At 34.9% G+C, this 14602-nt stretch overlaps 1 pseudogene; it reads left to right on the forward strand.

Moving 5' to 3' along the window:
* Window positions 1–1849: 1849 nt before the first annotated feature.
* LOC109435907 (KH domain-containing RNA-binding protein QKI pseudogene) lies at window positions 1850–11573 on the forward strand (annotated as a pseudogene).
* The last annotated feature ends 3029 nt before the right edge of the window (window positions 11574–14602 follow it).

Here is a 14602-nt window from a genome sequence, read left to right on the forward strand (position 1 = left end):
TTGGGTTTGTTTGGTTAAATACCCAGAAGTGGGATTACTGGGTCCTTCTATGTCTCTCATTATAGCCTTTGTTTTAAAGTCTATTTTTTCTGGTATAAGTATTGCTATTTTAGGTTTGTTTTTTTTTCATTTCCATTTTCATCAAATATATTTTTCTATCCCATTACTTTCAGTCTCTGTGTGTCTTGATCTGAAGAGAGTCTCTTTTAGGCAGCATATGTAAGAGTTTTGTCTTCTTATCCATTCAGCCTCCTATGTCTTTTGATTGGAGCATTTAATCCATTTACATTTAAAGTAATTATTGACAGGTATGTAGTTATTGTGATTTTATTCATATTTTTTTATCTTTTTTTTCTTCTTTGTTTTAAAGATGTCCCTCTACAATTCCTTATAATACTAGTTTGGTGGTGATCAATTCCTTTAGCTTTTCCTTGTCTGGGGAGCTATTTATCTATCCTTCAATTCTAAATGATAGATGTAGGGTAGAGTAATCTTGGCTGTAGTTCCTTGTTTTTCATCACTTCGACTATTTCCTGTGAATCCCTTCCGGCTTGTAAAGTTTCTGTTGCAAAAGCAGCTGACTGTCTTATGGGAGCTCCCTTGTAGGTTACTAACTGCTTTTCTCTTGCTGCTCTTAAGATTCTCTCTTTGTCTTTAATCTTTGGCATTTTAGTTATGATGTGTCTTGATGTGGGCCTCTTTGGGTTCATCTTGTTTGGGACTCTGCACTTTCTGAGCTTGTATATCTATTTCCTTTACCAGGTTAGGGAACTTTTCCATCGATATTTCTTCAAATAGGTTTTCAATTCCTTGCTCTCTCTGTTCTCCTTCTGATTCCCCTGTCATAGGTGTGATAAAAAAAATATGGTGACTGCTGCTGCTGAGTGCCGTCCAATAGAGAGGCAGGTATCTTCAATATGGGAAGTGGCGCATTGAACCTTAGTAACAATGTGTGACAAGTTTCAACTTATTTGGTGCAGTCAGTCGGGTGTGAGCTATGGTTGAGAGAAGGTGTGTTTTAAAGTGTGCCGTTAATCAAGGATCACGAACAATACATTAACATGAAATTTTGTTTCAAACTGCAAAAAAGTGCTAAAGAAACACATGAAATGTTAAAATTAGTTTATGGTAATGCTGCAGTGACCATGAAGACAGTTTATAAGCGGTATGAGTGATTTTGTAGTGGTTATAAATCGGTTGAAGATGAGGAGCGATAGGGACGTCCTTCAACATCAAAAACCCAACAGAATGTTGAAAGAGTAATCAAAATAATTTGACCAAACAGGCAATTGACTATTAGGGAAATTTCTGAGGATCTGAACATCTCTTATGGTTCTGTTCAAAGCATTTTAATAACAGATTTGAATGTGAGGCAAATGAGTGGTAAATTTGTTCCACGCGTTTTGACTGTCTAACAAATACAACAGCGTTTGTCAATTTCGTTGGAGTTGCGTTATTGTGCCACTTCAGATTCCAGCTTTTTAAGATGTGTCATCACAGGAGATGAAACTTGGTTATGATCCTGAGACCAAGGTTTGTAGTTCTCAGTGGAAATCACCCATTCCTCCTCGTGCAAAAAAAAGCATGTCAATCAAGATCTAACATTGGGGGATATGTTCCAAGACCCCCAGTGGATGCCTGAAACCATGGATAGCACCAAACCCTGTACATATGCCATGTTTTGTTCTATGCATACTGTTGTCACGCAGCAGCCTATTCGTCTGTCCCCTCGTACCTATCCCTAAAGAAAGGAGAGTCTGTGAGACTAATCCTTTCAGGGACTTTGCTTCACCTTTGTGCTTACACCTTATGTCTCCCTGTTTGGCCCCAAAGGATGGCTGGTTAGCTAATGACAGGTAAGATTCTCCACGGGGGGAACAACCTAAACCGGGCGCAGCTGTGTGGGGACCATCAGGAGAACCCACGGGGTTGATAGAGGTGGGCATAGACCCCCACCTTCCCCCGGCTAAGGAGAGCTTCTGCCTCTGTGGCTATATTCCTTCCCATAACCTGCTTGGGAAGAGATTCAATGATGTGATAACAGTTCTCCATCTATTCGTATCAGTAAGTTTCAGCATAAAGGTTTTGTCCCTTGGGGAGGTACATCCTGAGACTTACGGTTCCATTGCTTGCAGGCAAGGTGGATTAGTTTGAATCAGTTTACTAGTATAATGTATGAAATTCACAGACCGTGGAAAAAACAATGTTACTTCCTTGTGTGAACATCAATAAAAGCCACAAAGTGGCCCAATTTGGGGCTCTCAGTCCTTTGAGGCTGTGAGACCCTTGGACCCTAGTGCATAAATCTTTTGACTTCTGTTTTTTTCTTAACCCTTTGCCGCCCCTTCTCGTTCTCTCACTGCCCGTGTTACGCAGGATGTGACAACATACATACCTATGATAACATTTAATTTATAAATTAAGCACAGTAAGAGATTAACAATAATAAATAATAAAATATAACAATATACTAATAAAAGTTATATGAATGTGGTCTCTCTCAAATATCTTATTGTATTGTATTGCACTCACCCCTCTTGTGATGATATGAGATGATACAATGCCTACGTGATGCAATGAAGTAAGGTGAATGACATAGGCATTGTGACATAGCACTAGGCTGCTATAAGAGTTACTTGAACAAGCACAGGAATACTACAACAGTCGAGCTGATAACCAAGAAGCTACTAACTGACTAACACTGGACAAAGGGATGGTTCACTTTTCAAGCAGGACAGAGTGGGACAGTGTGAGATTTTATCACATTACTCAGAATGGGGCGCAGTTTAAAACGTATTGATTGGTTACTTCTGGAATTTTCCATTTTATATTTTTGGACTGCAGTTGACTGTGGGTAACTGAAACTACAGAAAGCAAAACCACGGACAGCGAGGCCTACTCTATACTCTGTACTTACTTAGAAATGACATAGTAGGCTAAATATATAGTATGCCTTCATCATATTTATGTGGCTGTCCATCTTCTCTTTAATGCCCTCCCAAAAGTAGAAGGCAGAACTCAAAATTTCAGCTTCTCGTATAGCTAAGACATTGTCATTCAACTTGGATTTTTGTCAGCTAGACATAAATGTGAAAAAATCCTAACTGAAAGTGGGAGAGTCACCATAAAGATGTCAGTTTTTGCCATAATTAATCTAGAGATTCAATGTAATTCTAATCAAAATACCCACAGAGATTTTACAGAATTTGACAAACTAATTCGAAAATCCATATTTAAGAGCAAAGTTCTAAGAATAATTAACATAATTTTGAAGATGGATTTTAAAAAGTACAGGGATTTATCCTACTAGCAAGCAAGACCTATTGAAGTTACAATACAATTACTAAAAGACAGGGGTAGACAAATGGAGCTAATGGAATAGGATAGAGAGCTACAAGATAGACCAACTTGAAACATGAACAAAGCAACATAGGAAGGACAGATTATTCAATAAATCCTGCTTTAATTATTGGTTGTCTCTATGGAGCAAAAGTCCAATTTGTTTTCTGTCACAGCATTTAAAAAATCAGGTCAGATAGAATAAAGATGCAAATAATGACATGCTTATTATGTGCCTATTATGGTTTTAAGCATTTTAAATATGCTAACTCATTTAGTCTTCATAACAACCCTGTGAACTAGATACTATTAGTATCATTCCCATGTTATACATGAGGAAACTGAGCTACTAAATTTCTCCAGTCCACAGAGCCACTAAATAGAAGAACTGTGATTTGAACTCAAGTGATCGGCCTCTTGAGTCCCTGTCTTGAACCACTACACTAAACTGCTTCCCTTTCACAAAAGAAGTAGGGACAGATTTATTAAATAAGATTCAAAAAGTGCAAACCACGTCAGGCAAACAAAACAGCTGAAAAATAGGCCAGTGACAGAAAGTCACTTCACAGAAGAGAAAAACTTTGAATGGCCAATAAACATTGAAATACCCTCAAAGTTAAACAAACAAACAAAAAAAGTGGGCAAAGGATATGAACAAAACGTTCTCCAAAAAAATATATACAAATAGGCAATAAGTACATGAAAAGATGTTCAACATCATTAACTATCAGGGAAACAAAAAACCGTAGTAAAATATCACTTCACACCCACTAGGATTGCTATATTCAAAAAGACAGAGAATAAGAAGTTTGACAAGGATGTAGAGAAATTTGAACTTTCATATATTGCTGGTGGAAGTGTAAAGGGGTACAGCTGTTTTCCAAACTGTTAAACATAGAGTTTCTTGTGCTGTTAAACATAGTTACCAGACGATGCAGCAATTTTACTCCTAAGAGAATGAAAACATACGAGGTCAGACAATTAAGTTTGCCAACTAATCCTAGAAAAAGTGCTACATACCTCATTGCTGAATATCACTAAGGTCACCATCAAAGTACAACCCTTGGGAAGCTATGCACCTATGCCAGTGCCTAGTCCACCCTTCAAAGCAATTTTGGAACTCTTTTTCTGGAATGGCCATCAGAGCTCTCGTCGTATTACCCTTGATGTTCTGAATGTCATCAAAATATCTTCCTTTCAATATTTCCTTTATCTTCAGGTAAAGAAAGAAGTCACTGGGGGCCAGGTCAGGTGAGTAGGGAGGGTGTTCCAATACAGTTATTTGTTTACTGGCTAAAAACTCCCTCACAGACTGTGCTGTGTGAACTGGTGCGTTGTCACGATGCAAGAGCCATGAATTGTTGGCGAAAAGTTCAGGTCATCTAACTTTTTCCTGCAGCCTTTTCAGCACTTCCAAATAGTAAACTTGGTTAACTGTTTGTCCACTCGGTAAAAATTCATAATGAACAATCCTTCTGATATCAAAAAAGGTTAGCAACATTGTTGCAGCAAGTTCACGAACTTAATTGTCAGACCTTGTATGCCCACATAAAAGCTTGCACACAAATGTTGGTAACAACAGTATTGTTCATCCAAATGTTCATCAACTCATAAAGGAATAAATAAAATATGATATAGCCATGCAATAGAATATTATTTGGCAATAACAAGAAATGAAGTACTGATACACACTACAACGTGGATGAACCTTGAAAACATACTACGTGAAAGAAGCCAGCCACAAAGAACCACATTTGATTCCATTTATATTGAAAACCATATCTGAAACACTTGAATTTTCGTAAATGTCTCTATCAACTCCCTCTAATTAGAATACATTTTCCTTAAGGCTTTCATTGCAGAAAAAATGAGACCACTCAAAATAACTCAGATACAATAAGGGGAAAGTAAATTGTTACAATATAGACTTTTCTTAAAATTCAAGGGCAGAAACTGACATACAACTGGGCTTGATGCAAACAGAAAAAGAAATGCTAGACCAGAAGCTCTTTCCTCAATCAGGTTTCTTATTGTTATTTTCATCTCAGCCTCTTTTCTTTTATGGAGTCCAGGCGTTTTCCTAAGACTCTCTCTCTTTCTCCTCTCCTCCTTTTCTTTCTTACACACACACACACACACACACACACACACACACACACTTTACTCATTTTGCACCATATTTAATATGATGTCCAAACCTCAATTCTACATGATGGAATAAACTATTTCCTCTGTTAAAGATAAAAGAATTAGTTGCTTTAAGTGTCCATCCTTGCCTCAATGGTCAGTGATAAACAGTTGTATACTATAAAAAGTATTATGGGAAGGGCAGGCAATGAAACCTGTATAAAACTTTACTTTAATCCTACCACTACTTCTGCATTTTCCTCTTTTCACCTGATTAATTCTTATTCTTTCAATATTCAGCTCAAATTTTATATTCTCATGAGGTAGAATTCTCTGACCTTCAAGTCTAATAATAAGATCTTCCTCTACATGTCTCATAACATACTTTAATATAGAATTGATGTAATTGTAATATAATCATTTGTTTTTGCATCTGCTCCCCCATATGAATTTCATGTTTTGTGAGAGCCAATAGGCACTTATTTTATCACCCACGTGAGTGAAATGGAAAACAGTATGAAGTTACCTCAATAAATTAAAAATAAAACTACCATATGACCCAGCAATTCCATTTCTGGGTATTTATCCAAAGAAAACAAAAACTAATTTAAATATATGCATTCCCATGTTTATTGCGTCATTATTTACAATAGCCAAGATATGGAAGCAACCTAGGTGTCCATCGACAGATGAACGGCTAAAGAAGATGTGGTATATATACAATGGAATATTACCAAGCCATAAAAAAGAATGAAATCTTGTCATTGGTGACAACATGGATGGAGCTAGACAGCAATACACTAAGTGAAATAAGTCAGACAGAAAAAGACAAATACCATATTATTTCACTTAAATGTGGACTAAAAAAACAAATGAACAAATAAAACAAACAGACTCATAGATACAGAGAAAAAAACTGATGATTGCCAGAAGGCAGGGAAGTGGGGTAATGGGTGAAAAATGTGAAGGAGAATAAAAGGTACAAACCACCAGTTATAAAAAATGAGTCATGTAGATGTAATGTACAGCATAGGGAAAATAGTCAATATTATCATAACTCTATATGGTGACAGATGGTTATTAGAATTATTGTGGTGATCACTTCATAAGGAATATAAATGTTGAATCACTAAGATGTATACCTGAAACTAATATGTCAACTACAGTAAAAAAGATAAATAAGTGAAGGATATAAAGAGAAAAATTAAAGAAGTTTTACTTGGTGGTTGTGTAAATTAATGTCCCACTTTTGAAAAGTAATTTGGTGGCATGTATCAAGAGCTACAAAAGTGTTCATAGTCCTGGATGAACTGATTCCACTATGGAGAATTCATATCATTTCCTTTCAGTCAACAAACATTAATTGAATACTTTTATATGGTAGGCACTGCACTAAACTCTAGGATTTAGAACAGAGCCGATAAAGACCTGCCATAATCAGGTCATCACTTAGAAGTTTGAACCATATGGGCTGCTCTCCATGGTTCTGAACCATACTTAACCCTTTAAGACAAAAGACTAGTTCACTAATATCTCCCGCACGATCTTTCCCCAGAATTGTGAAGCAGAGTAGGAAGAGAGGGTAATAAGAGCGAAATGTAGAATACAGAGGAAGAAAAATCATTACAAAGGCATAGCTACTCCAGATTCAAGCAGAAAAAAGAGATTTATTTTGAGATTCTTTTCAAATAGTTTCAGCTGCAAAGTTCTACAGCAAAGGAAACAATCAATAGAGTGAAAAGGCAACATACAGAATGGATGAAAATATTTGCAAAGGAAACAATAGAGTGAAAAGGCAACATACAGAATGGATGAAAATATTTGCAAATCATGTATATGATAAAGGGTTAATCTCCAAAATATATAAGGAACTTCTATAATTCAATATCAAAGAAACTAATAACTAATATAATAGGCTAAGGACATGAATAGACATTTCTCCTAAAAAATACAAATGATCAACAGGCATATGAAAAATTGCTCCACATCATAAATCATCAGGAAAATGCAAATCAAAACCACGGTGAGATAACACCTCACACCTGTCAGGATGTCTATTAGAGGGAAAACAAAACACAAGTGTTAGCAATGATGTGGAGAAGTTGGAACCCTTCTACATTGCTGGTGGGAATGCAAAATGGTACAGTTACTATAAAAAAAATATGAAAGTTCCTCAAGAATTTTAAAATAGAACTATCGTATGATCCAAAAATCTTACTCTGGAAATGTATTCAAAAGAATTCAAATCAGCATCTTGAAGCAATATTAGCACTCCAATTTCATTACAGCATTATTCACAATAGCCATAAAGTGGAAACAACCTAAATGTTCATTGGCAGATGAGAGGATAAAGAAACTGTCACTTATACATACAGTATAATATGATTTGGCTTTAAAAAGAAAGAATGTGCAATATACAACAACATGAATTAAGCTTGAGCACGTTATGCTAAGTGAAACAAGCCAATCACAGAATGACAAATATGCATGATTCTGCTTACATGAAGTATCTAAAATTGTCAAATTTATAGAATCAAAGAGGGAATGGTGGTTGCCAGAGGCTGAGGAGAAAAAAAATGGGGAGTTGCTAATCAATGGGCACAAAGTTTCAGTCAAGCAAGATGAATATGCTCTAGAGATCTGCTGTACAAGATTGTACCTATATTCAACAATAATGCACTTAAAAATTATAAATAAAATTTTAATTTATTAAAAATAAAATCAATAAATAAGAAGATAGCTCTCATGTGAGTGTTCATTAAAATAAAATAACACTTAGTTTACTTTAGAAATAAAGTAAAATTATTTGCCTAATAATATATAAAGCTAAAACTAAAAGAATTAAAATAAAAAACGGACAAATCTTTTTAATAGTGGATAAAACAAGCAGAAACAGATAGAATCATTAAAGATATTTAATATCTGAATAATACAATTAATAAATGAACCTAATTGTGATCTATAAAACATAGTACATTCAACGACTGCAGAATACACATTATTTTCAAATGCACATGGAACAATTATTCAAATCAATCGTATGTTAGGTCATACATCAAGACTAACCAAATGTCAAAAATTACAAGTATAGAGACTAAAACAAATGTACAATAGAGACAATTTAACAAAGCAAATGTTTATTTTTGGAATTTTTAAACAACAAAACAGGTCAAAGGTACAAATACAGGCATGAAAAAGAGAACAAAAAATGCTAGAGACATTAAAAAGATAATAAAAAAAAGAATTACTTTATGTCAATATATTTGAATATTTAGCACCTTTGTAGAGAATTGATTTACCATATATCTGTGGGTCTAATTCTGGATTCTTTATTCTGTTCCATTGATTTATGTCTATCTTTATGCCAATACTGTACCATCTTGATTACTATAGCTTTATAGTAAGTCTTGAAATCAGATCATTTAAGTCCTCCAAGTTTGTTCTTCTTGTTTTAAAATTACTCTGTCCCATAGCACCTATGAATAAATATTTCTCGAATTAACAACATTAAAAAAATTAATTTGGCTACTCTAGGTCACATTTTAAAATAATCTCTAGATTGAGCTCATCAATTTCTACAAAAATAACCCCACTCGAATGGTGATTGGGATTGTGTTCCATCTACAGATCAAGCTGGGGAAATTTTAGATTTTAATAATATTGAGTGTTGTAATCCATGAACATACTGTATTTCACCATTTATTTAGGTCTTAAATTTCTCTCAGCAATGTTCTGTACTTTTCAGTGAGGAGGTCTTGCACATCTTTTGTTAAATTTATTCCTAGGTATTTAATGTTTTGTAGTAATACTGTAAATTGAATTTTTTTTAAACAATGTCCAACTGTTTGCTACTAGTATATAAAAATATAATTGACTTTTGTATATTGACCTTGTATCTTATGACCTTGCTAAGTTTTTTCATTATTTCTAGCAGTTTTTTCTGGCATTTTATAAGTAAATAATCACATAATCTGCAAATATAGATAGCATTAGAACTTTCTGATTTTTATGCATTGTTTTCGTTTCCTTTTTGCAATGACTAAGACCTCCATTACAAGATTGAATAAAAGTAATCAAAAAGGGTGTTCTTTAGTTGGCCCCGAACTTTAGGAAAACATTCAGTATTTCACATTGATTATGTTCATGATTCAGATGTTAACTGAAGTTTACATCTATTGAAATTTGTCTAATTTTTTTCTGCACCTATTGAAATCACATTACTTTTATTTCTATTCAGTTAATATGATGAATTATACTGATTGATTTTCAAATGTTATACCAATTTGCATTCCAGGGTAAAACCCTACTTGATTATGATATATTATCCTTTTTTATATTGTTGGATTTGATTTACTAAAATTTTATTAAGAAATTTTGCATCTGTGTTTATGAAAAACAATTTTATTTTTATAATATATTTGTTATATTTTAAAAATAACATAATGTTGGTTACATAAAACAAATTGGTAATTGTTCTTTCCTTCTTTGTTTCTGAAAGAGTTTATGTAACATTGGTGGTATTTCTTCCTCAAATATGTGAGGATTCACCATTGAAACTGAGGTTTTCCTCATGGAAAAGTTTTTTATTTGAAAATCAGTATATTTAATAGATATAAGACTATGCAGTTTCAGCTATGCCAATTTTGGTAAGTTATAGTTTTATAGGAACTTGTCCATTTCATCTAATTTTTCAAATTTATTGGCAAATGTTTTAATAATATCTTCTTATTATGTTAATTTCTATAGAATCTGTGATGATAATTCCTATATCATTCCTGTTACTGATAATCTGTGTTATCTCTTTTTTTTCTCTTTGATTTGTTTTCTAAGGTTTGACTAATGAATAAAGTAAAATCAGCTTTCACATTTATTAATTTTTTCTATCATTTAGGGTTTTGTACTACATTGATTTCTGCTCTTAGGTTTATTTCCTCCCTTCTACAATTTTGGGGTTTATTTTGCTCTTCATTTTTTAAAATTATTAAGGTGAAATCTTAGATCATTGATGCTAAACCTTTCTTCTATTTAATATAAGAATTTAAGTATTCTGGTAAAGATGGCAGGGGAGGTAAATGCTGTGCTTGCATCCTCTCATAATCACCTCAAAATTACAACTAAATTATAGAACAACCATCATTGAGAATCACCTGAAGTCCTACAACTTCAGCTAAACTGAAGTCCTACAACTAAGGATATATAGAAGAAGCCACTTCGAGACTGAAATTTGCAGAGTACAGAAAGACAGGTACAATGACACATTAAATGGCAGTACAGAGAAAAAGAGTGCAGAATTGCCTGATGCTGTGAAACCTATTGTTCAGTTATAAGAGAAACTTTTTGTGCTTGTAAAAGAATACCTAGATTTTAATTTTGTTGGGAGAATCCTTGGACCTACAGGACTTAGAGTTAAACAGGTTGAAGCAGAAACAGGATGTAAAATAATTGTCAGAAGCCAAGATCTCAATGAGGGATTAAAAAGAATGAGGAGCAAAATAGAGGCAAGCCCAATTTGGAGCATCTCAACGAAGATTTACGTGTACTGATCACTGTGAAGACACTCAAAACAGAGCAGAGATCAAACTGAAGAGAGCCATGGAGGAAGAGAAGAAATCACTGGTACCTGCTGCAGGGGGAGAAGACAGCCTGAAGAAGATGCAGCTGATGGAGCCACAATTCTGAATGGCACCCACCTACAGAAATGCCAACATTAACTCATCAGCCCTTGTCTTTTCTCTTGCAGCAACAGCCCAGTCTGCTCCAAGCATTATTACTGGACCTGCACCTGTTTTCCCACCAGCTGCACTGTGTACTCCTACGCCAGCTGGCGCTTCCATAATGCCTTTGATCAGACAAATACAGACTGCAGTCATGCCAAGCAGAACTCCTCACCCAACTGCTGCAATAGTTCCTCCAGGGATGGAAGCTGGTTTAATCTACACACCCTATGAATATCCCTACACATTGGCACCAACTACATCAATCTTTGAGTATCCTGTGAAACCTAGTGGTGTATTAACTGTGGTGGCTACTAAAGTTCCAAGGCACAATATGCATGTCCATCCTTACCAAAGGATGTGACTGCAGACTGAGCTGCCACCAGCAGCTAACCTATGACCTTCTTACCTCTGAACTCTTCAGCCAGTGATGACCTGACCATGCCTGCCTGCTGATCAGTTTACTGCTCATCACCTTTGCTTGCCTGTTGAGCAAGCTGAGGCACTTCTCCTTAGGTCTTACCATCTAACCAAACAAAAGACAAAGAAATTGTTGTCCTCTAACTTAGCTTTTGGTTCTTTTTTTTTTTCCTGTTTGGGTGAAAGTGGTTCTAGAGACTGCACTGAATACTAATAAAGCCATAAGGCCCAATTCATCCCACAGCACTAATCATCTTTTAATGTCTCACCCTAAGAGAACAGTAAGAAGGCCTCACTTCAGAAGGGGAGACAGATGGGCCTTAACTACTCCATGACAGAGGCAGTTACCATGAGAAACTCCTGGGAATCTTTTCTTCTCATAGCGAGTCAAAGCTCTCTGAATGTATGTGTGATGATGGATGCATCATGCATGAACCTTTGGTCAGAGATGTCATTGGTGAAGCGATTTCAAAAAATATTCAAAATTTGATATGCTGTTTAGTTACTACAGTGACCTCAAAGGGCGGAAGTTGCAGCTTTTTTAATTTTGCCTGCCAAAATTCAAAGTATTAGAAGTGTGCCATGAGAGAAAAACTTAACAAGGAATTTTGAAAAGTAATGCAAAGAACAAAACTGCAACGCTATTTTAAAACAGAAATATCTGAGTTAAAATTACGGAAACTTTATTTTATACCTCCTTAAAAAATATACAAGAACAAGGTACATGCATTATGTGTCACATTAGTGGGCAAACTGTTCAAATTTTTTTTACCTCTCCCTGTATAAAAAAAAATTATTAAGGATATAAAAACCATGCTTGCCTTTTTGCTGTATAGATGGAATGGAATTGTAGGAAAAGTGTAGTGCATTGAAACAAATGATCAAAAAGTAGATACTTTTACAATACAAGGGTGCTGGTGCAGAAAAAATACATATTTTTGGAAATGTAGCATTTTATACTTTCAATGTTTATGTTATTAAAAAAAAACACCAAAGAAACCCTTTATTTCACTAAATGATTTTTTTCTGGTGGTTATCAAGGAAAAAAAGAATTTAAAGCTATAAATTTTTCTCTGAGCACTGTCTTAGTTTCATCCCCTCCAAATGAATATCTTGTATTTTCATTGTCATTCAGTTTGAAATATTTTCTATTTTCCCGTTACTTTTCTTATTTGACTCACAGATTACTTCAAAATTTGTTGTCTATCTTCTAAATATTTGAGATTTTCCAAGTTTTATGGACTGAATGTTTGTGGACCCCCCCACCCCCAATTCATATGTTGAATCCCTAACCCCCAGTATAGTTGTCTGCAGACGAGGCTCTAAGGAAGTAATTAAGGTTAAATAGGGTCCTAAGGGTGAGTGAGGCCCTGATCCAGTAGGATTCGTGTTCTTATAAGAAGAGACCCCAGAGAGCTCTCTCTTATTTATTTATTTATTTATTTATTTATTTATTTATTTATTTATTTTATTATTTATTTATTTATTTTATTATTTTATTAGTTTCAGGTGCACAAGACAAAGCAAAACTTATACGTTTATCATTTATATCCCTCACACTGTGTGAACCCCCCTCCCCCCATCCACTATCCCTCTGTACGTTCCCCAAATTAATTTTCAAAACCCCATGACCATCTTGTGGTTACCGACTATTTTCTAAACCTCTCACCTTCCCCTTATCCCCACCCCCCGCCCCTCTAGCAACCCTCAGTTTTTCCTCCATGTTTCCAAAACTGTCTCTGATTAGTTCATTCACTTATTCTTTTCTTCAGATTCCACATATAAGTGAGATCATATGGTATTTGTCTTTCTCTTTCTGACTTATTTCACTTAACCTAATGTTCTCTAGGTCCATCCATGTTGTTGCAAATGGTAAGATCTCGTCTGATCTCGGAAGCTAAGCAGGGTCCGGCCTGGTTAGTACTTGGATGGGAGAGCTCTCTCTCTTGCTCTTTCACTCTCACTCTCCTCATGTATCCATTGAGGAAAAACCATGTGAAGACAAAGCAGAAAAGTGGCCATCTACAAACCAGGAAGAAAGCACTCACCGGAAACCAAAGCTGCTAGCACCTTGATCTTAAACTTCCAGCCTCCAGAACTGGGAGAAAATAAAATAAAATTTCTGTTGTTTAATCCACTGAATCTGTGGTATTTTGATGTAGCCTAATACACCAAGATATCTTGTTTGCGATTTCTACTTTACTTCTATTGCAGTCAGATAACATGAATATGATTCTTTTATTAGATTTTTTTTTAATGAGTCGACATCTTTGACTCAACTTTCATGAGTCAACACGAATTTGAAAAGAAATTTGAATAATGCAGTTCAAGAGAGCAACTCTGTAGCTGTTAGGTGTAGTTCTGTCAATATTAGACAAGTTAGTTGATAGTTTAGTTCACGTCAACTATGGTCACAAATACTTCTAAGAATTTTCTAATATTTTTAGGTAGTTGATTTTGTTTCAGCTACTTCATTTCTACATGTAAGAACTTAATTAGTTTCATATTAATTGGTGATTCTTTGGTTTACATTTTAGACTGAATCCAAGTCACACACATTAGAAAATGTCCTCTCTCACATCTCATGTCTGAGCCGTTTTTCTCCGCCTAGACAAGCACTTAGAAATTAATGTGCTAGCTTTGCTTTCTGCTGATGGGAAGTAGTGACACTGCAAATACAGGTTTTGGCTGATATCAGCTTAAAGTAAACATGTGAATAATAGCAATACTTATAAATACATAAAATTTAAATAGAAGTTATGCTATAACAGTAAAATGACAGGAGCTATGGTTCTTATTTTTGGGAAAAACACTTTCACAGAACTTCTTATTATCTATTTTAAGGGTCAGCACTGACTGTCTCCGGGTAGAAAATTGAGACAATTGTTTGGATAATTTAATTCCCTTTTCATCCACGTTTTGTACTGATCCCAGTTTCCAAAAGGAAGCAAACAAAGAACAACCAATTTAGTCATAGTTATTTGGATAGTTCAGACCAAAGG

This window comes from Rhinolophus sinicus, chromosome 4, assembly GCF_057876585.1.
Source record: "Rhinolophus sinicus isolate RSI-liver-muscle chromosome 4, RSI-T2T, whole genome shotgun sequence".
NCBI classification, from domain to species: domain Eukaryota; kingdom Metazoa; phylum Chordata; class Mammalia; order Chiroptera; family Rhinolophidae; genus Rhinolophus; species Rhinolophus sinicus.